At 35.3% G+C, this 23,121-nt stretch overlaps 1 pseudogene; it reads left to right on the top strand.

Moving 5' to 3' along the window:
- Positions 1 to 7,183: 7,183 nt before the first annotated feature.
- LOC149192635 (amino acid permease 3-like) lies at positions 7,184 to 20,980 on the top strand (annotated as a pseudogene).
- The last annotated feature ends 2,141 nt before the right edge of the window (positions 20,981 to 23,121 follow it).

The following is a 23,121-nucleotide window of genomic DNA, read 5'->3' as shown; positions in this document are numbered from 1 at the left end:
CATCCTGCATTTACCGCTCGGGGGAGCGGGGTCTGAAAAGTTGTTTCTCCTGTTAGGCCCCATCCCCTACGTGTCGCCCTCTCGCGTTTACGCACCCCACCCCCCCACCAAAACCACATACCGCCTGCTACCCCCTCCGAAAACCACCTTTCCCTTGCCCGCTCTACCGCGCCCCACCACGACTCCTCCACCACTCTCCTCCTGCCACGTTACATAACTGTTGGCCTATTGAATTCCCCCCTGGAAAATAACCATTCAAAAAACTAATGGTCCCGCGCCATATTCAACGGAACCTTCCTGGAATTTAAAACCTTCTGAATCCATCACTCTCCTTTCTTTACTGCTCATCCTATCACTTTCTTTATTTTTACTGTTTGTCTTCTATTATTGACAGTTTTGCACAACGATCACTCTCAGAGCTATTCCATGACCAGACCACGATAGAAACCTAACAGTTCCCTGTTTCTTTTACTTGACAGTTTGTTACTCAAACACTTTCCTGGTAAGATTTTTTGTAAATTTCCTCTTGTTCTCAGATTGTTACAGTCATGCTTTGAAGACTAAGACTCAATATAAGCTTTTTAATCCTTTAATTCCCCCTTCTGTAGATTTAGATCATATACCTTCAACCGATAGGGATTACAGGATTAATGAAGCCCAATGTGACTATGATTTTCTTGAGTTATATTGTTGGTTAGAAGATAAACATGCAAATAAAACTGATGAAATTGGGCTCTGGGAGTCCAAAATTCCCCATTACATTTTCCCCCTGACATTCCAAGCCTCAGAGTTTACCAGAAGGTGACATTCTCTTCACAATTACTGCTCAGTCCATTAACCAAATGATGTTGCCTCCCACTGTGGAAAATATTGCTTCTTTCTCCCTCGAAACCCTCACCCAACTTTATCAAAGGCTGGATTTCGCCACCAAAGCCGGAATCTTTGAGATGTTCTTGCCTGAGAATGCCCAATTGCCTAAAAAGAATCCTCCATATCCTTCCACCATCTTCCCTGATCAGGCTAAACAAATTATATCCATGATTTCCTACATTTTAGGTTATTATTCGAATTAGTGGGTAGATGAACCCATATTAGGATTCCTATCTATATTTTCCATAGACAGCGAGCCTTTCTTGGTGTTCAATTTCAGTCAATTCTTGGCTGACAGTATTCATGAACAATTCATAAAGTTTCCCACAAAATAGGTGTTCAATTACACCTCCATTTTGATTTATATGTTCCTCTACTATTAGGTAGACAAATTCAATTTTGCATTGCAGAAGCTTGATGATGCAAAAAACCAGTAGTCGGTGATCTTTTTGAAATCCTTGGTCATGAAAGAACAATAAGAGTTTCTTTATAAATAGTTAATTGAGGATTTTTTTCATCCAACCATGAACATCCTTAATAGTGCAATTCAGCCCAGGATAAGTGAAGAAATCAAGAAAATTTTGCACCTAACAGATTAAGCAAAAATTAGAGATTGGTATTTATACCAAAATTACACAGAAATCAGGGTGTATGGTTGTGAATTGGCACCATACAAACTCCCTAAATACCTCCCCATGAGGATTTTTTCCCTGGAGTATATTAGATAGATGCTCAATTCAAATGACATAAACTTTGTAGTGGCCAAGAAGAAATCATAATTCATAATAAAGATACAGGTGGGCTCATTTGTATGTAACACAAGAACAACAGGTGAAGAAGAAGATAGGATACTTAAAGAAATGAAGTTCAGTCTGAGCTTTACATGGTCTTATGACCCTTGTGGCATCATTTCAAAGCTCAGAGTAGAGAATAAAAATACTCCTTACATCCATACTTCCAGACGTGAAATAAAGAAGTAAGCCAATCAACTAGAATGGATAGAAAACACTTTACAGGAAGCTGAAGAATAGCTCTTCTCCACCTCCAGTTTGCAGACTCCCACTCCTCAAGAAAAATCAAGCATAATACAGAGGGAGGAAGGATCTTCATAAACAACTAGGAGTGAAGCCAAAGAGTTCAGGATCAGCTACAAGAAGAGGACAAAGTTGACTCCTAGAGTAGAGTTGGACAAAGACACTGAGGAGTAGGCTGCTATCATAATTACATATTCACCACTTGCAACCAACAAATTCACAACATCTCCTACTGGACCTTTATCTTCACAGTGTCACAAGGAAACTGAGCTAGATTAAAGAATGTCCAAACAAAAAAGGAGAAGACAGTTTTTGATAGGTACAGGGAGATTAAGCTCAGAAATGAGATTCTAAAAAATAGTACCTATAATCAATTCTAGAAACAGACCTCCAGCTCATAGAGTAGGTTGTTTTTGGTCTTTGACACATAGCATGGCAAAATGCAGATGACCTTTCTTGAGGCCCAAACTCCACAACCAAAATTAGTAGCAGACTACAAGAGCACTACTTTTGAATTCAACACTAAAGACATACATCCCATTGATCAAATGGAGATGCACAAGAAAACTAATGAAGTTATATCCTCCACTTTGACTAACACTGCTATGTCACTATCTAAATTTCAGGTTTCATTTGCCAACGTTCAATCTTAGCTGAAAATGGAGAAGGGAAGGGAGAAGCTTGGAGAAATGCCCACTGAAGCCTCCAACATTATTAGGTTCCTGAATTCTAAGTCCAAATATGAACTTGAGGAAGTAGGAACCAGTGACACGACTGCTACTATTTTGGAAGTCAAGAAAGTCTTGACAAAGAGGAATCTTATTGATTAGTTGGAAGAAATATGTGAAACCTTGGAGCTGCAAGTAAATAGGTTCACTAACAAGATTGAAGCATTGATCTAAAAAGGATTGCCCAACATTTATTTAATAAATGAGAAATTAACCAATCAGATAGACTGTGTCTTGAAAATCAAAGAAATGGCTAGAAGCCACATTAAGTTCAGTGGGATTAAGGGCAGTATGATAGGAAAGGCGTTTTTGGAAACCATGTCAAATGATTTCTATGTACAGAATGAGGTAAAACATACTTTTATTATTAAGCCAACTTTTTCCAAATACACAGAGGTAGATGAAATTACTGCAGGGTAACAAAATTGACAATACCAGATGAAAAGAGATGGGAAGAACTAGTCGATTTACTGGATTGAAGGGGTAATTCAGAAGCAGTAAAACAATTGCCAGCGCAGCAGCCAACACAACAATTAGTTCAACAACGCAGCATAGTTTCGGGTTGACTCAACAACCGAAACCATAAAAACATGGCCACCTTTCTTTTCAACTGTCTACATGGCCTATTTGTCTCCCAAGATTAGATCATATTGTTTGTAATTAGGCTAATAATACACTGTAGGTTTGACAATGATTTTGTAAAAGATTTTTATAATTTTCAGTATAAATACTTCATTGTTTGAAGTATTAAGGGTTGATTTCCAAATGTAATTTCTTCTGCATATTGTATTTTTCCTATTACTAGAGCATCAATAATACAAGGACCTTTCACAGGATTCACATGGTGTACCAAATGGTGATGTGTCTCTTTTGTTTATTCATTTAAACATTGTTTTTCTTTCTCAGTTATTATGAAAATCTCAATTACTTAACAGAAACTGTGATAAATAGGATTTGTTACTTAGAGCACCCTATTTTGGCTGTTGGTAATTTTAATGTTTTCCACTGAAATCAAATCAAGGAATTATTAATTTCTCCTTGATTTCTACCAAACCTTACACTTCTGCTATTTCACCATCCATTTAATTTCCGAAAAGATCAAAATAGTGTAACCTAGCTTGCCCTGTGAGAAGTCCTCTAAAAATTGATACAAAATCCAGTCTAATTTATAGACTCCATAGCCCAATGGAATTATAACACTTAAATCAACCAAACCAATCAAAACAAAACAAACAAGTACATTCATAACTAGCCTACAATTCATATAAAACAAAGCTAAATTAAAGAGAGAGATCCCTCTCTGAAGCTGGCAGGGCTAGATCCCAGCTTCAAAAGTGGTTTTGATGTTGTCCTATGTGTTTACTCCCTCAACCTAAAAAATACAGAATGACAACAGAGGGAAAAAGTAAAATGGGGATCCATTTATAAGAACTACAAAATTTGACGATGAGGTACAACTGATTAACCAATTTGTTGTTAAATGGTCGATACCAATATGAAGGAGAAGGAGTCGCATGAAATACCAATTAACTATGTCGTAAGCTTTGACAAGGTCCATATTTCAGATGATAGAGCAGTGATTCCTTGTCTTAATAGAATGCAACACTTCTTTGGTTGATCCGATAGATTCATGAATTGATCTTCCCTTAAGGAACCCAAATTTCTCCCTAGAGAGTGATTTTGACAATACAACTTTCATCCTTAATGCCAATGCCTTTGCAATCACCTTTTAGATTAAATTGCATAAAGATATCGGGTGGAAATAATTATAGGTCTAAGGCTTTGGAATTTTTGGAATCAAAGATAGAGAAGTAGAGCTTATGGCTCCAAACACATTTCCGGTCACTCTTGCCTCCTCCACAACCCTGAGAATGTTTTCACCCAATAGATCAAAGAAGGCCAAATAGAACTTGATTGTCTAATTGTTAGGCCTTAGACTTTTGTCCTTGGAAAAATAATTTAGAACCTCTTTCATTTCCTATAAATTAAGTGTATTTCCCAAATCGGAACTTTCTTCTTCCAAGAAAAATCTAGGAAATTTTTTAATGACCCTGAGTTTTTCTTAGATATTGCAATCTCTAGAGTCTCTGAGAAATTAGCAAAGTGTTTCCTTGTTAGCTTCTCCAAGTCATATTGAGAAGAATAAGAATTTCCTTCGGCATCTGAGATATCCCATATAACATTTTTATTCTTCCTATAATAGGAAAATTTACGGAAAAGCATAGTATTATGACCACCCTTCTCTATCCAGATATCCCTTCTTTTGAGCCACCAACATTCCTCCTCCAGTTTTAGAAGGCTAGATTTTTTGTCATAAAATATGCATTTTATTTTCTTTATTTCATCAAGAAACCCTGAATGAATGAATGAGTTTTGATAAGAGCTTAGTTCAACCTCAATAGATACTAATTATTTACGCTGACCACCCACATAATTTTGAGCCCAAGCTCTGACATAATTTTTTAAAATTTCATTTAGAAGCCTAAGTCTCCATAGCTGACGTCGAAGAAGGATTTACCTTGATTTTACCCAAACACTCATGAATCAGAGAAATGAAGGATTTTTCCTTAAGGCATGACCTATTAAACTTGAAAGGGTACTTTGAAATGGATTTTTGGAAGTCTAATTGTAGAAATATAGGGTAGTGATTTGAAATGGATTCTTGAACTATCGAGGACCTGTATTTTCTGAATTTTGAGAGTAAAGAATCTGTGCTCAAGAATATATCAAGATGCTTTGCAACCCCTGCGTACTTGTCCTTCCATTATTCCAAGTAGGTTACATAGGTCAAGAAGGAAGGGAGAGAGAGACTAGAGTTTTCTTGCTGCGAAAGAGAAGGAATGTCTTCGAAGGAAAGATGAATGGATAAGAGATCAGAGATAAAAAGATGAGAGTTGGCGATACTAGCTGAGTGCAGCTTAGGATTTTTCCAATGAAAAGAAGAGGCATCAGTGACAAGTATGTTAGGATTAGAAGAGGCAAAAGGGATATTGGCCTTATCTTCCTCCATAGGACGATGTGAGGGTGGCAATAGTTCGACAACATGACCAGGAGATGAGGCTGGATTTAGATTATGATGTGAAAGGCTATCCAATAATTGGATAACCTCTAAGGATAAATTCTACAAAAGATTGCCTTATATCACATCCAACAGAGTCGAATCATCCCCACTTTGCAAGGGAGAGCTCCCCAATGTGTTGGATACAGAGGCAGAAAGGGTTCCATGAGATTTTTGCATATTTTCTGAATTGGAGGAGCTTTTTTCCTCCCACATTCTCCCTTGTAAGTTCCCCTTCTAGGGACCCATTTACAAGAAAATCCTCATAACATGTTTGATCGGTCTTATGGGAGATTTTCTCCTCACTAATTTGGCCAAAGGAGTTCGTCCATAGCCTGCTTGCATGTGTTTAACAATTCCTCCTCCTAATAGAACATCAATTTTAATATTGATGCACTTGCGAGAAGGCTTATTTGAGTCCTTTGAACACCAAAAACTATAGGTTCCTTTGAGGTGATCGTTTTGGTGGCAAATAGAGCAACGAATTGGAACTTTCTAATAATATAGCTTCTAAGTGAATGAGACATCACCCAAAATTATTTCCATTTTAGCAGGTAAGCTTTTATGAAGGTCCATCTAGACTAAAACCCATTGGATAAGTTTGTCAAAGGCTATCAGGGACATCTCTTCAATGAAAAAAAACCTCCCTATGATGTTTTCCACCTTCATAATGATAGGCTTTGTCCATAACTCCAAAGGGAAGCCAACTAGTTTAACCCATAGGTAATGAGCATTCATCTTGGTTGTAAGAGGGTTGAAGCCTAACTGCCATCTCTGTAACCATAAAAAGCCTCTGCTAATAACCCAGGAATGAGGTAAGATGGTTAGAATATCTTCCTCATATAAGAAGTGGAAGTGAATCCAGTTTCTTATGAGGACGCTAAAGGTGGGGAAATATCCCAGTAAAGGTTTCCAGTGGATAGAGAACCGTTTATGAATTTGGTTCTTTGAGAGAGATATATAGTGAAACTTTTCCATCAAGGCATGAGAAGAGAGCCTTCCAATCTTTCTAATATTAACGCCATTACCCAATGAAAGGTAGGGCTTCTCATTTCCTTCTAGGTTTTAAGACAGAGGAAGATGAGTGGGGTAACTCATTCTGATGGCTAGAAGAGTATACATTTATGGAATTGATGTAAGTTACACAAACAAACGAGAGTATTTTATGTCCTTTTATGGAGTCGTGACAGTGACTGGTCAGTGATAAGTCACCAACCAGAATGAATGTACGTGTGTATGGTGACTGTCAATTCTCCGGCCAAACTTTGGCTGTCTTTGCCTAATTAACATATTTCTACTGGAATACACCTATAAATCTCTGTGTCCTGCGCTCGTCTTAAGTAAAGAGTTCCACTTGTCCTTTGCTTTGCTCTTGCTTTCTATGAGCTCCCAAGAACAACATTTGGGAGATTTTCAGAACTGAGATTTTCTTGCTCCTTTATTTTTCTAAACACTATTAAATATTATTATTGAGGGTGGAGAGGCTTCTTACGATGGCTTAGAGTGATGCTCCATGTTTCCACCTGCAATTAGAATTGCAAGGCAATATCGCAGATGTTTCGATAGATCCTGATCAGCTAGAGAATGGAAAAGCTTCAGATCACTGCAACGACTTTGACGATGATGGCCGCATGAAACGCAAAGGTATTATTCTGCATAATATTTGTTGTTAAATAATGAATCCATATAGGTGAGGATTGTTTTCTAGATGAGGAATGACCCGTGATAGATTTTTGTGAACCCAACGTTTTGGACTACCAAGTGAGCCCATCATCAGGGGATGCGTCAATAGATATTCACCAGATTTTAATGATTTATCCAAGAGTTCTATTTAGGGTATATATAGGTTTTTAAAGAAAAGATATATGAAATTTGGTCGGCCATTATCTTACTAATTTTTCATTTATTATTATTATTATTTTATTAATTTATTAATTTGTTTATTTAATTAGTTAATTAAAAAGTTAAAGGGATAAATTAATTAATTAATTTTATTATCTATTGAATTAATTATTATGTTTATTAATTTTATATAAAATTAATTATTTAAATAATTGGTTTAGTTAATTCATTAATTTGTTTAGATGATTAATTAATTGATCTAATTAATTAGTTAAAAGAATAGATTAATTAATTAATTTTATTATTTATTATTTATTAATATGTTTATTAATTATTAATTTGATTAATTAATTAATTAATGAGGTAAAGGGATAAATGAATTGATAAATTTTTATTATTTATTGATTTAATTATGATTATTATTATTATTATTTATTATGTAAAATTAATTTTTAATTAATTTGCTTAAAAGATTCATTGATTTGTTTGATTAATTAACTAATTTGTTTGATTAATTAATTAAAAGAATTAATTAATTTTATTATATTATTTATTAATGTGTTTATTAATTTAATTTCATGTATTTATTTCTTTGATTAATTATTTATATATTTTATTTGATTATTTTATTTTATTGATTAATTAATTTAATTAATTAATTGTTATTTAACAAATTAATCAATTAATAACTTAATTAATTAATTAATAACCTAATAATGAGTTATTTATTGATTTTTTAGGATTTCAAGTAAAGGTTTCCACGTGTTGCTTAGTTTTAATCCATCGTCCTGGTTCAAGTTATTCTTCCTTTTTTCTATTTCAATGGCTTCTTTGATTTTCCTTTTAAGATAGTGGTCTTCTCTTCTAACCAGTTTGACTTCTTCCATGCAGATGTAATGAGAGGAAGAATGAACATGTTCTGCTAAGGCTGATTTTGAGGTCCTTTCTCTTCTTAAGTCAACAGTGTGTTCTTTAATTCTAATATTAAGAGACCTACCTGTTTCACCTATGTATTCCTTACCGCATGAGCAAGGAATCACATAAACACCTTTTTGAAGGTTAGGGTTTATGGGATCCTTGACTGAGTTGAATAATTGTCTAATGGTGTTAACAGGGGTGAAGGCTACATTAATGTTATGTTTATTAAGAATTTTAGTAATTTTATCAGTGGTGCCTTTTATGTATGGAAGTGAGACCTTAGGAGTTGATAAATTTTGGTCTTTGATATCCTTGTTATTCTTGTTTAGGGATAGGTGCATGGCTTTCTTGATGGTATTTCTATTATAGCCATTTAGTTCAAACACTTTGTGAAGATGGTTGAGCTCATCATTTAAATGGTCAGGATCAGATATTTTGGCCGCCCTAGTGGTTAAGGTTCTAATGATGCCAATCTTCTGCTTAGGGTGGTGATGGGAATTTGCATGTAGATATCGTTCTGTATGGGTTTTCTTTCTATAGACTTGGAAACCAAGGGACCCATCTCTTTTAGTTAGAAGGATATCAAGAAAGGGAAGCTAGTTGTTATTTTCAATTTCAATAGTGAATTTTATATGGTTGATAAAGATCCCAGTGAGAAAATCATGCGGGAAGTAATTAAGAGAATCAAAGAATCATCACTTGATGATATGACAAAAAAGAAAATCATTCCTAATAGTTCCATTATTCCTAGAATTTATGGGGCTCCTAAAGTCCATAAACCTAACATACCTCTCAGATATCCTTCTAACTAAAATAACAACCAGCTTCCCTTTCTTGATATCCTTCTAACTAAAAGAGATGGGTCCCTTGGTTTCCAAGTCTATAGAAAGAAAACCCATACAAAATGAAATCTACATGCAAATTCCCATCGCCACCCTAAGCAGAAGATTGGCATCATTAGAACCTTAACCACTAGGGCGGCCAGAATATCTGATCCTGACTATTTAAATGATGAGCTCAACCATCTTCACAAAGTGTTTGAACTAAATGGCTATAATAGAAATACCATCAAGAAAGCCATGCACCTATCCCTAAACAAGAATAACAAGGATATCAAAGACCAAAATTTATCAACTCCTAAGGTCTCACTTCCATACATAAAAGGCACCACTGATAAAATTACTAAATTTTTTAATAAACATAACATTAATGTAGCCTTCACCCCTATTAACACCATTAGACAATTATTCAACTCAGTCAAGGATCCCATAAACTCTAACCTTCAAAAAGGTGTTTATGTGATTCCTTTCTCATGCGGTAAGGAATACATAGGTGAAACAGGTAGGTCTCTTAATATTAGAATTAAATAACACACCGCTGACTTAAGAAGAGAAAGGACCTCAAAATCAACCTTAGCAGAACATGTTCATTCTTCCTCTCATTACATCTGCATGGAAGAAGTCAAACTGGTTAGAAGAGAAGACCACTATCTTAATAGGAAAATCAAAGAAGCCATTGAAATAGAAAAAAGGAAAAATAACTTGAACCGGGACGATGGATTAAAATTAAGCAACACGTGGAAACTTTTACTTGAAATCCTAAGAAATCAATAAATAACTCATTCTTAGGTTATTAATTAATTAATTAAGTTATTAATTGATTAATTTGTTAAATAATAATTAATTAATCAATAAAATAAAATAATCAAATAAAATATATAAATAATTAATCAAACAAATAAATACATGAAATTAAATTAATAAACACATTAATAAATAATATAATAAAATTAATTAATTCTTTTAATTAATTAATCAAATAAATCAATGAATCTTTTAAGCAAATTAATTAAAAATTAATTTTACACAATAAATAATAATAATAATAATAATTAAATCAATAAATAATAAAAATTTATCAATTAATTTATCCCTTTACCTCATTAATTAATAAATTAATTAATCAAATTAATAAACATATTAATAAATAATAAAATTAATTAATTAATCTATTCTTTTAACTTATTAATCAGATAAATTAATTAATCATCTAAATAAATTAATGAATTAACTAAACAAATTATTTAAATAATTAATTTTATATAAAATTAATAAACATAATAATTAATTCAGTAAATAATAAAATTAATTAATTAATTTATCCCTTTAACTTTTTAATTAACTAATTAAATAAACAAATTAATAAATTGATTAAATAATAATAATAATAAAAGAAAAATTAATAAGATAAAGGCAGATCAAATTTCATATATCTTTTTTTTTTAAATCTATATATATTTAAAATAGAACTCTTGGATAAATCATTAAAATCTGGTGAATATTTATTGACGCATCCCTTGATGATGAACTCACTTGACAGTCCGAAACATTGAGACAAAACTCTATCACGGGTCATTCATCATCTATAAAATAATATTTGTTACCAACTGCAAGGTCTTTGCAGTATATTATATATATTTATGATTCAACTTGTGATGTAGTGTTGCATTTAATGCAGGCACAATATGGGCAGCTAGTGCGCATATTATCACAGGGTCTGGAGTGCTGTCATTGGCATGGGCAACAGCTCAATTAGGATGGATTGCCGGACCCGTAGCCATGCTTGCCTTCTCCTTTGTCACATATTATACGTCCTGCCTGCTTTGGGACTACTACAGGTCTCCGGATCCAGTCATGGGAAAACGAAATTATACTTATATTGATGCCGTGAGAGCCAATCTAGGTATGATTACTCCCTCCTGTAAATAAAAGTTTAATTTCTATTTTAATTTCTAATGCCATTATCTATTTTAATTTCTAAAGTACATGTTGTTCATGGACATTAACATAGCTAATGCTAGATTATTACAGTGAACCACATAATTTTTTTTTTCAATTATGTTGTTCATAGACATTAAAAAAAAAAAAAAAGCACATACAGTACTAAATTGTTACAATGAAGCAAATGAAAAAAAAAAACTCTTATGAAATTTGGTGTTGAATATGCCTCTTTATATACTTTGAATTCTGATTTGTTCCCCTACTGTTTCTGATCAGATGGCTTCCGGGCCTGGATATGCGGTTTCGCTCAGTATGCTAACCTATTGGGAACTGCAATTGGATATACAATAGCTGCATCCATCAGTATGACGTGAGTGAGTTAGTTGCAGTCTGGGTGGATTACAAATTTTCCAATAATTGTGTTCACCAATCATATAAGTTTTGACTTATTTGTTTCTGAATTTTATGTCACAGCGCAATTCAGAGGTCCAATTGCTTCAGCGCTAATGGACATGACGACCCATGCCATGTGTCCAGTAATCAATATATGATAGCCTTTGGAGTAGTATAGATTCTACTTTCTCAGATACCCGACTTCGACCAAATATGGTGGCTCTCTATACTTGCTGCAGTCATGTCATTCACCTATTCTACCATCGGACTTGGCCTCGGTATCGCCAAAGTAGCAGGTCTGTCCGTCAATTGATAATTATACTCTTCATTTTAACTTTCACCCACTCACTCATCACTGCTTTCCACTGTGATGTTCGCAACACATTTCAAATCTCATGGGATGTCATAATTTTCTGATCTTCCTTGCAATAAGTGACTCTGGATGTGTTTCAGAGGTGGGACACTTTAGGGGGAGCCTCACGGGAGCCGCCATTGGTACAGTAACTAAAGCTGACACAACATGGAACATTGCATTTGCTTACTCCTATTCCATGATTCTCATAGAAATTCAGGTACTGTTTACTTATGTAATATCACCATAGCCCCTGTAAATTTATATCCGTGGCTTCATGGCAACAAATGTGAGTTGCTAACTCAATTGAAATGACGCGCAGGACACAATAAAATCGCCTGCAGCAGCGAGCAAGACGATGAAGAAAGCAACCCTAGTGGGCGTGGTGACCACAACGGTGTTCTACATGCTGTGTGGATGTATGGGCTACGCAGCTTTTGGGCACAACGCACCGGGCAACTTGTTGACAGGATTTGGCTTTTACAATCTCTTTTGGTTGATTGACATTGCCAACGCTGCCATTGTCATCCACCGGGTCGGTGAAGTAAGTATAAGCATTAGCAGTAGCTTAATCCACTTCACCGTTATTTGGTAATTGAATCAGTTTCGTACTCACATGATGTGACACCTAATTTATCCCATCTCAGCTTAATTTAATTTAATGTTTTTCCATGGATATTCTAGAATATTACTAACTGGGTACCACTAATACTGTAACTCCATGGATGCCTGGCTATGCCCCTTCTACATACTATGGGATTTAACCTAGAATTTTTTAGTACATAATATTTCATTTTCACAATGTTTATCATTTAAGTTGCCCTAAGACTTTCAGCAAATCCATCTTAACCAGTAGCCAAAACATCAAATTATTTAAGGTAGCAATCCCAACAATAATTTTAATGTTTTTGGCCAATGAATTTGAAATTGCTAGCTCCAGAATTTGAAGCTTCCCGGCACATAAGTTATAATTTGAAGCTTCCCGGCATCTGCTAAACTTGAATCAGTGTTTATCATGTCAAATATGGACATATTGTACTATTTGCCTTTGTAGGTTTACTGCCAACCATTGTTTGCATTTATTGAAAGCTTTGTTGTGAGCACCACATTAATTTCCATGCTGCTCCCATTCTTTAACAATGTTGTGGGGCTTCTGGGCGCACTGGCGTTTTGGCCATTGACAGTATACTTTCCATTGGCGATGTACATAGCACAGAATAAGATACGGCGGTGGTCTTCTAGGTGGGTTGCTATGCAAATATTGAGTGTAGTCTGCCTCGCTGTTTCCATAGCAGCTGCCACCGGATCCATCGTGGGTGTTATTAATATATATATAGAGAGATTTGGTCATGCAAGAATTTTGAATATAGTTTCGATAACTGAAAATATTTAATGCGACAGATTTCGTCATTTAAAAATTTTGATAATTAAAAATATTCTATTATCATAATAATATTTTTTATTATTTAATTTGTTTACATTTATTAATCATTAAAGTATTTAGTTTTTTTAGTGATTTGTTATCAGTTTTTTTTTTATTAAAAAAATTTAAAATCTATCCAAAATTTAACATTATGAAATTAAATTTATTATTTTTAAATAAAATTTATTTCTATTTATCTCAAATATCATTGGTGGAAATGTCTCCCATCTTATTATGTAATGATGCAAGAATTGACTTTTGTGTACTTTATTATTAATCACTATGTACTCTATCACTAATTACTATGTACAATAATTATAAGTAATTTGGAAAATAACATTATATATTAATTACTATGTACAATAAACACAAATGGTTTGTAAAGTATTGAATAAATAATTTTTATGTGTTTTATTTTTTAATTTACAAAGAAATAATTTTAAAAATACAAATCTCAAAAAAAATATATGTAGAAATAGCATGTGTACAATTTATACCACTGTCATTCTATCAATCTATACTATAATGACATGACATGTGTACTATAATATGAACATTATAAAAAAAATTGTCATCATTTTTTTTTTCTAAGCAACATTATCTACTATGTATTAATATGTACAACGGAAAATTACATGCAGTGTATCATGCTGCCTAATGGCAGCTGTAGCAAAGTCCCCCAACCCATTACATTTCTGAGAAACCCCTCTGAAGATACCTGAATTGATCCCAAAACCTTCAGCAGAAAGACAAAAAACCATCTCTGTAAAGCCCTCGCAGGGGCAGAGATTGACCAGAGCTTGTGGATATAGCCCAGGCCAGACAAAACTCAATTCCATGACGGAAGAGTGACACAGAAACAGCAGACGATTTATATGACCGAGAATGACCGACATTGAACAGAAAAAACATACTAGAATCACTAAAGACAGCAGGAGAGAGAACCAACCACGAGCCCAACACGCGTCCAGTCTTCATGCATGAGAGCCATCTGGGCTTAGCCCTCTGTCTCGTCATCCTCGGGCTCGCACTCCCCTGGGTTAGCTTCCCGTATCCACGCCCAGCCTTGTCCTTCCGGCAGACCGTCCAAGAAAGCCGGCAGTACAGGTTCGTTCTTCTGCAATTCTGCCTCCCTCGAGCTAGAGGCCTCCCCCACTGGCCTTTTGCCTTTGTCCACGAGCCTGCACTCTGCCTCCAGAGCCTGAGGCAGATTTTCCGAGTGGAGTCGCTCTTTATTGACCGCGGGGTGCTCCATTGCAGAAGGTTGAGGCAAGCCTTCTTCCAGGTCCTCCGGAATTCTGGTAAACAAGACTGAAATGTGCGCATTGATGCCCAGATTTTCTCTGGGATTGCACAGCGAGAAGATGACAGAGCCGAATGCTGGTAGAGTTTGCTCTCCATTGTTGGACCCTCCGACCTCCGTGACTTGCCTTGCCTGCACCTGAGGTGCTCCTTCTCGTCGGTGGCAGTAAATGCAACAACAATGGTGGTGTTGGTTAGTTGCAGGCCCGCGAGCGGATCTGGCTCTCCCTGAGCCTCTGCCCCGACGGCATGGCATTCTATCACGCACCATTTTCCCAAGCTCCACTTCCTCCAACCAAGCTTCCTCCCAATTCGTCTCACTATGGCAAACAAAAGACTGTAGGCATGAACCAGGGAGGACCAGGAGTCGACCAGTCTCCCCCAATTCCACCAAAACTCCAGAATTTTCAGGACACAGAGCAGGAGCACCATCACTGTGGGTTTCATCCCCGGCCAACTCTGCAAATTTAACGACCTCTGCATTCCGTCGGAATGTCCCCGCATTGAATGCGGCCATCCGCCTTCGCTGTGAACCCTGCGCCTTCATTAAGGCTCGAATGCTGCCTTGCAGGTTGATGGGAGGTGGCGGCGAGGAGCCTTAATGCTCTCTGTCCGTCGCGTGTCCTATCGACCGTGCCAAGTGGCTTTAACACTTCATGCCTGGTGTCACCCGCATCCGGGCAAAAAGTTTTGGCGTTGGCAAGAATTGAACGCGCGACCTCCTTTACACTAGCATAAAGTCTTACCACTACGCCATGCGGGTGAGTCATGTCATCATTCAATATTAAATAAATAATTATTAACTTGTTATCATTCTCTTCAATGTCAATTATATACCAAAAAATGTTTAATTATGTTAAAAAAATTAATAAAAAAATGTTAAACAAATATTCATATAACTCATTTTATAATTTTATTATTGTTTGGAATACACACAACACATCATGACATTAAAATATTTTATTAAACTAAGTGGCAGTGAACGTTAGCTATGCGACCTTGTTCTATATCATATTGTGTTCGGTTAAAAGGAAAATAAATTAGGCAACTTCAATAAAACTTTAAAACATATTTTTTTTAAGGTATTAGAATTGCTACATTAAAAAGTTTTATGAATCTCTAGCATAATGGACAACATTCAAAACTCTTTTTGTATAGAATTTTTTTAGAAGACATTGAGTTTGGTGTTTAATGGTTCACAATACAAAAATTTAATGACATTAAAGACTCTCAAATAAAAAATAAAAATTTCAAGGGCTTATCTTCATCACAGAATAAAAAAGGATTATAGATAGAAAAATTGGAGGCATTGGCTTATAGGGCCCTTTTTCGAGGTAGGTGTTGGTTTAGAGATTTGGGATTTGGAACCCTTTAGATCCATTTTGATATATCAAACATCAACTTTTGAGGTCAGAAGTTTGTCAGCATACCTCTCAACCTTTTACCACGAGGCCTGCACTATGAAGCAATACCATACCACGAGCATTCATATTAAGGGATATATATTGAGGAAACAATGACATAATATATTGAACATATAATAGGGGGTAAAGGGTTTTTATATTGGTAGGTATAAAAAATGGAGTTCAAAGTTAATGAAAAATATAAAGGGGTATAAAAGATGTTAATGAAAAAATGGATACTTACAATATCTAGTGAAAGTAGGGGATTTTTAAATTGGGAATGTGTATTGGATTTGTATTGTTAGGGGGTTAAATAATTTGATTTTTATAAGTATTTTCCAATATGTAGTCAAATTAAGAGTATTGTTTAGTATGTCGTGAACGCACAAGATATGTCAGAGGTTCATTGAGTGAAGCCCTTGTGCCCTTTACACTGTTCTACACATTGATCTTTTTCCAACAGTGTAAAAAACACCTCAATTAGAGTTTGTATGTGGGCGTTATGTCTACCGTAAATTGACCTACCTTGTTGAACACCATGATTGAGTTGATTCCCATGTCAACCCCTATTATTCATGTATAGATAGTCACATGTGCATTTTTAAGAAGATTCTAGAATGTCTAAAACCCTAACATTAATTAAGGGTTGAGGCACGTAAAAAACCTAATCTTAAATGGTTATGAGACTCTGTTAAATACTAGGACACTACGAGGAGAGAGGGTTTACTCTTTTAGCATTGTACTTGTTCCATATTTGAGAAAACACTTAAGAGTAGGATTTGTGAGCATATCATGGGAGGAAGTAGATTTTGTAATAGCCATTTAGGCCAAAGTGTCAAAGGCAACTCCATAGTGAGTGTTACTTTCTTTGTATTCACATTTCATAAGAGAAGAAAAGAGAACAAAGCATAGGCATCACCTTCTAGTGAGTTTTCTCCAATTTCATGTTTTTATGTTTCTCGACATATGTGTGGATGGTGTGTTCATTTTTTTATTCTTTCGTCTCCAAATTTTAGTTATGTTTATAAATTTAAGCAATAAAATAGTGATAATGATCCAAATTGGATCATTAATTTTTTTTCATCAATGTTGATGCTTGCGGGGTGGAAAAATCAAAAAAATCATCTTACAAAGGTAGTTTTAGTGGTGGAACCCAATTTGAAGAATTGGGTGTCAGAAACCTTCTAAGGCTAGTTTGAGGCCTTAATGATATTTTTTAGGATTGAAACTTTTTTCCTTAAGATTCACACCCCCTATCATTTTTCTACACTCAAATACCTTTCCAACAATGCAAGAATCACATCAATGGGAGTTCAGATGCAAAAGTTATGCCACCTAGAAGTTAACCTATTGTGATTGACCAACATAATTTGAGAGGAATCCACATTAACCCTAATTACACATGCAAAAAGGGCTAACCATGTGGGCACTATGAAGAAGAATCTAGAAGGGTTGAATTGTAACTCATATTGAGGGTTAAATGGTCAAATTCAACCCCTAGTTGGTTGTAGGGCTATGTTAAAACTTAGCCACTAGGAGGTAAAGGAATTCGATTATATTATACAGAATTTTGTTCCATACTTGAGTACAGTAGCTGAGAGTGGATAGAGAGAGAGAAGAATAGAGGGGTTTTTGTTCTATACTAGTTCACAAGCCATAAGTCTTACTTCTTTGTATTTGCACCAATTCAATTCAGAGAAAGAAAAATCAGAGCAACCTCGCCTTCTAGCTGCAAGGTTTTCTCCCAAAAGGGTTCCCAACTAATATCTTGATGTTATTGCATTTTTGAGTGATTTTTTTATTTATTCTCTATTTTCTACATTTTATATAGTACGTTCATAAGCAAAAAACAATAATCTAATATATCCAGAAAATCTAAGGAAAAATAAATCTCAAAATTTCTATTTTGAATTTCAATATATTTTTATTGGACTTGTTGTGGTGAACTATCTACTGGATCATCAACAAAAATTTACAAATCATATTGGTATCACAACAAGTTTCATTGGGTATATTGTGGGGAATTGTAGAGGATCATATTGGTAAGAAAAAAGTCAAAAAACCCAATCCAAGGATGAAAAAGCTAGTTTTAATAACCCAGAAGATCCAACAAAAGAGATATTCACAAGGCTAGAAGAGAAGGTCACAAATATCAACCATAATATGAAACTCCTTATGGAATCTTTGGAAAATAATCTTGGAATCAAATAAGACAAAGATTCCTTGGATTCATATTTAAGAGCAAAGGGAAAATTGAAGGAGAAGGAAGAACCAGAGAAGGAATCTAAGAAAGAACCCAAAAAAGAATAACCCAGTTTGAGTGTCATGAACCATTCATATTCCCTATTTAAGATGGAGAAAAAGGTTGACATCAATAAATGTTAAGTTGTTATTAACACTTTCAAATTAAATCACTAGTTGCAGTAGTTAGAGGTTTATTTTAGTGTCAACCACATAGAGGAGGAATAGAAGAAAAAAATCCTCATTTGAAACAAAATGGCCATGCTATTAATCGATGGGAAAGCGAAATAAAAACCCTGAGGTTGGAGGGGGATCCGCTTGTAACTAAGTCGGGGGGTGTCAAAAATTTCATAAAGTCTCAATTCTACCATATTGGTTATATAGAGGACCAATCCATCTAGTGGAAATATTTTTGGTAGACATAGGGGCAGTGTGTACAATAATACATCATAGAATTCAAGAAGCTAGCAATAATGTTAGGTATATGTCCAAAGAACCTAGACATGCTCCTCAAGTATCTAGGGGAGCTATATGGCCATCTATGAAAAAAAGTGATGTTGTTCAAACCCAGATCATTTGATGGGCCTTTTAATTACTTTTCTAATTGCTTAGATATACAACTAAAAAATTGTTCATTTAATTATCAACCTAGGGTTTGTAGGGAACTTCTGAACTATCATGCAAGGCATATTCTAGTACGATCTTGTATGTGTCTGAAAGTTGTAGAAACTAAATAACTGTCACAATTCATGATATAAATATACTTTTACAAGTCACCGAGTAATCTAAATCACATCTTCAATCCAATCCACATTTGCAAGAATGTAAAGGGATATTTTCTGATATATGTTGCAAGAAAGTAAATCACACCAACATCTAAAGGTGACTTGGTCTTAGATTTTACATTGATTACAAGAAAGTGAACAAGGTGAATATCAAGAATATGTATCTTTTGCCACAGATTGATGATTTGTTTTATTAGATCAAGGGAGCTACAATGTTTTCGAAGATTGATCTAAGATCAGGATATCATTAGGTGCACATCAAAGAAGAAGACATATACAAGACTGCATTTCGTACCAGATATGGGCACTATGAGTTCGTGGTGGTTCCTTTTGGTCTTACCAATGCTCCAACCACCTTCATTTGTTTTATGAATGAAGTATTGCACCCTTATTTGGAAAAGTTTGTGATAGTCTTTGTTGATGATATATTGGTATATTCCAAGAATGAGGAGGAGCATGCAGAGCACCTAGAAACAATGTTGAGATTGTTGAGAGAGAATCAGTTGTATGCTAATCTCAACAAGTGTAGTTTCTTTCAAACTTAGATTAATTATATGGGACATGTTATTTCCAAGGAAGGGATAACAATGGACCCGAAAAAGATTAAGACTATCAGGGAGTGGCCATCTTCGAGGAATGTGGATGAGGTTAGATAAGTCATGGGACTAGCAAGTTATTATAGGTACTTCATCAGGAACTTCTCAAAAATTTTCTATCCTATCACATATTTGCATAAGAAAGGGAATAATTTTGAATGGACTGAGAAGAGTGCAACTAGTTTTGATCAGTTGAAGCATATGCTTACCAATGCTCTAGTTTTGAAGATTGCAGATCCTTATAAGGAGTTTGTGGTTTGTATAGATGATTGCAAGGAAGGACTTAGTGGAGTCTTGGTGCAGGAAGGGGAAGTGGTTTTCTAGGATTCAAGGAAGTTGAATGAGCACAAGAAGAACTATATGACTTATGATCCTGAGTTAGTAGCTATTATTCATGCATTGAAGATGTGGAGCCATTATCTCCTTGGCAGGAGGTTTGTTCGAATGATTGATCATAATGGACTGAGGTATCTATTTGACTAATCTAAATGCAAGGTAAGCTATATGGTTGGATATTCTCAGTGTGTTTGATTTTGATATCAGGTACATCAAGGGCAAGAAGAATCAGGCGGTAGATGCTCTTAGTAGGAGAGTGCAGGTGAATCATATTTTAACTGTGAGCTCTTATGGGACACATTTGCAGGAGAAAATCTTACATGAAGGGAAGCATGATGAGAGGTATAAAAAAATAAAACAGAGATTGCAGCAGCAGGGTGTAGGTGATAGGGATGAGGAGTATCACCTCACAGCAGATGGCTAAGTCAAATTCAGGAGCAGGTTTTATGTGTTGTATAACAACAAGTTGAAGAAGCTTATCTTGAGAGAGTTTCATGTCAAGCCATATTGAAGGCACCTGGGATACTAGAATACTTTGATAGTCATTAAGAAGTTATATTATTGGCCAAACTTAAAGAAAGAGGTGGCTGAGTTTGTTGCAAGGTGCTTGGACTATTAGTAGGTAAAAGTGGAATGCAAGAATCCATCTAGTTTATTGCAGCCTATTCCAATTCCAGAATGGAAATGGTAGGTCATTTCCAGGGACTTCATTACATGATTTTCTATGACCTCGTGACAACATGTTTCCATCATGGTTGTGGTTGATAGGTTGAGCAAGGTGGCTCACTTCATTGTAGTGAAGTCTACTAATTTAGCTAGTGAAGTGGCTCAGATGTTCATCAGGAAGATAGTGACGTTACATGGTGTTCCCAAAAAGATCATATCAGACAGAGTTGCCAAGTTCACTTCCAAGTTTTAGATGGAGTTGTTTGCAGGATTGGGGAAAGAGTTAGCCTTCCGTATAGCTTATCATCCGCGGAAAAATGGAAAAATAGAGAGGTTTAACCAGATTCTTGAGGACATGTTCATGATGTATGTCATGGATCACCAGAGAAAATGCGAGGAGTATCTTCCACTGGTGGAGTTTTCTTATAATAATGGGTATCATGAATCCTTAAAGATGAGTCCATTTGAGGTTCTCTATGGGCAGAGTTGTAGTACTCCTATAAGATGGAGTGATCTAGTGAACAGAGTGTTGATTAGACCAAATATGTCGGTTAAGATGGAGCATGAGATGCGAGTTATTAAAAGAAATTTGAAGGCAACACAGGGCACGAATAAGAGTTATGCAAATCAACATAAAGAATTCAAGGAGTTTCAGGTTGTGGATCATGTGTACTTATCCATCAAGCTCAACAAGAGCTCCTTAAGGATTAGGTCATGTTCCAAGCTGGAACCTCGATATTACAGACCTTTTGAAATCTTGGAGAGGATTGGACCAGTGGCCTACAGACATGCACTACTACCAACAGTGAAAGTCCATGATGGTTTCCATGTTTCATTGCTTAATAACGTGCAGGATATTGATCATGTGATTGATTGGTCAGTATTTTAGGTGGAACCAAAGGGAGAATTCCAGCTAGAGCCACAATGCATCGTACAATAGAAACAACTCATGCTCCGAAATAGATAAATAGGGCAGGCTAAAGTGCAATGGAAACACTTTGTATCCAATGAAGCTACATGGGAGATGGATTATCAAATGTGGGAATTATATCCTTCTTTATTTTCTAGTCGAAGCAAATGAGTTTTGGTATATGTATATATATGTATGTCATTGTAGATACCACATCGAGTTGTGTTATAAAGCTCCAATAAGCGGTATGTTTGTCATGTTTTTCATTATTTGTCATTGTAAATGCTGCATCAAGTTGTGTTATAAAGCTCCATAAGCAATATCTTTATTCATCATAAGTGTCATAGAACATCGAGGATGTGTTCCCCCAACAGGGAGGGGTTTGCAATAGCCCCGAGTTGATTTTCCATGTAGATAAATTAAACCAAGGTCATGGTACACGTATTCCAAGCTTAATGGAGGGGAAAACACTATAGTGGACATCACTTGTGGCTTATTAATGCCTATGGAAATTGGTAAAGGAAAAGAGGCAATAAAAGAAAATTTAATATGAGAAATAAAGGAAAATATGAAAAATGGAGATGAAGAGAGACAAATATGCATGCAAGGGAAATTAGAGAGAAATTAGAGGAAAATGAAAGAGAAAAGGAAAAAGGAAAGGAAGAGACTAGACATCAATGATTAAATGGCATCATAGAAACAATTCATAGCTTTTGGTTCAACTTTTTTCACTTCTAGCTTTCATCACTTTCAAAAATAAAGCTCTAAGAGAAGAGAGAGGAAGCACTTGGACACAAGAAAGCAAGCAAAGGAGAGGAAGGGAGCATAAGGAAATTTTTGGAAAAGCAGCTACAACATGAGGACATTGCAGGTAACAGGTTGCATGTGTGATTTCATTGTTGAGATTTGAATGCATGGTGCATGCATTTAATTATTTGATTTGAGCTTTGAATGGTTGATATACTTTGGATATTGATGAAATGGCCTAAGGAAAATTCCCAAGGGTCAAGGGTGGATATGGATTTTCTCCTGGAAATATTGACATATGGGTGGAGACAGGAAAATTCCTCTATATTTGGTGAAGAATGTTAGAGGCATCTAATCTTGTTTAGTGTTAGTTATTTCTTGACTAGTTTAGGTTAAATCACTGTGGTTGAGGGTTTAGGAAATTTGGCCTCTAGAAGCCCTAGTTGATTCTATTTTGGTTTAAACCATATGATCCCACATTTATGCTTGGAACATGGCATGAGGGTGATTAACTGAAAGAGATATTTGGTTCAACCCAATCTATAGTCAGGTGGTACATGGAAGTCCCTGAATTGGTTGACATTTGCATATGTTAATATGAGTTATATCCTTATTGTGATTAATGAACACATGTACTAGTTATTGTGTTGATTTTATGATTGATTTGTCATGGATTCATTCTATTTATATTTTGGTTATAAGCATGGTTAAATGATGTGTGTTGGTTATGGATCCTA

The sequence above is a fragment of the Pinus tabuliformis genome, chromosome 2_2 (genome assembly GCF_031772625.1).
Source record: "Pinus tabuliformis cultivar Carrire ecotype Pingquan chromosome 2_2, CPIR1, whole genome shotgun sequence".
NCBI lineage: Eukaryota > Viridiplantae > Streptophyta > Pinopsida > Pinales > Pinaceae > Pinus > Pinus tabuliformis.
This window is presented reverse-complemented; position numbering and strand designations above follow the sequence as displayed.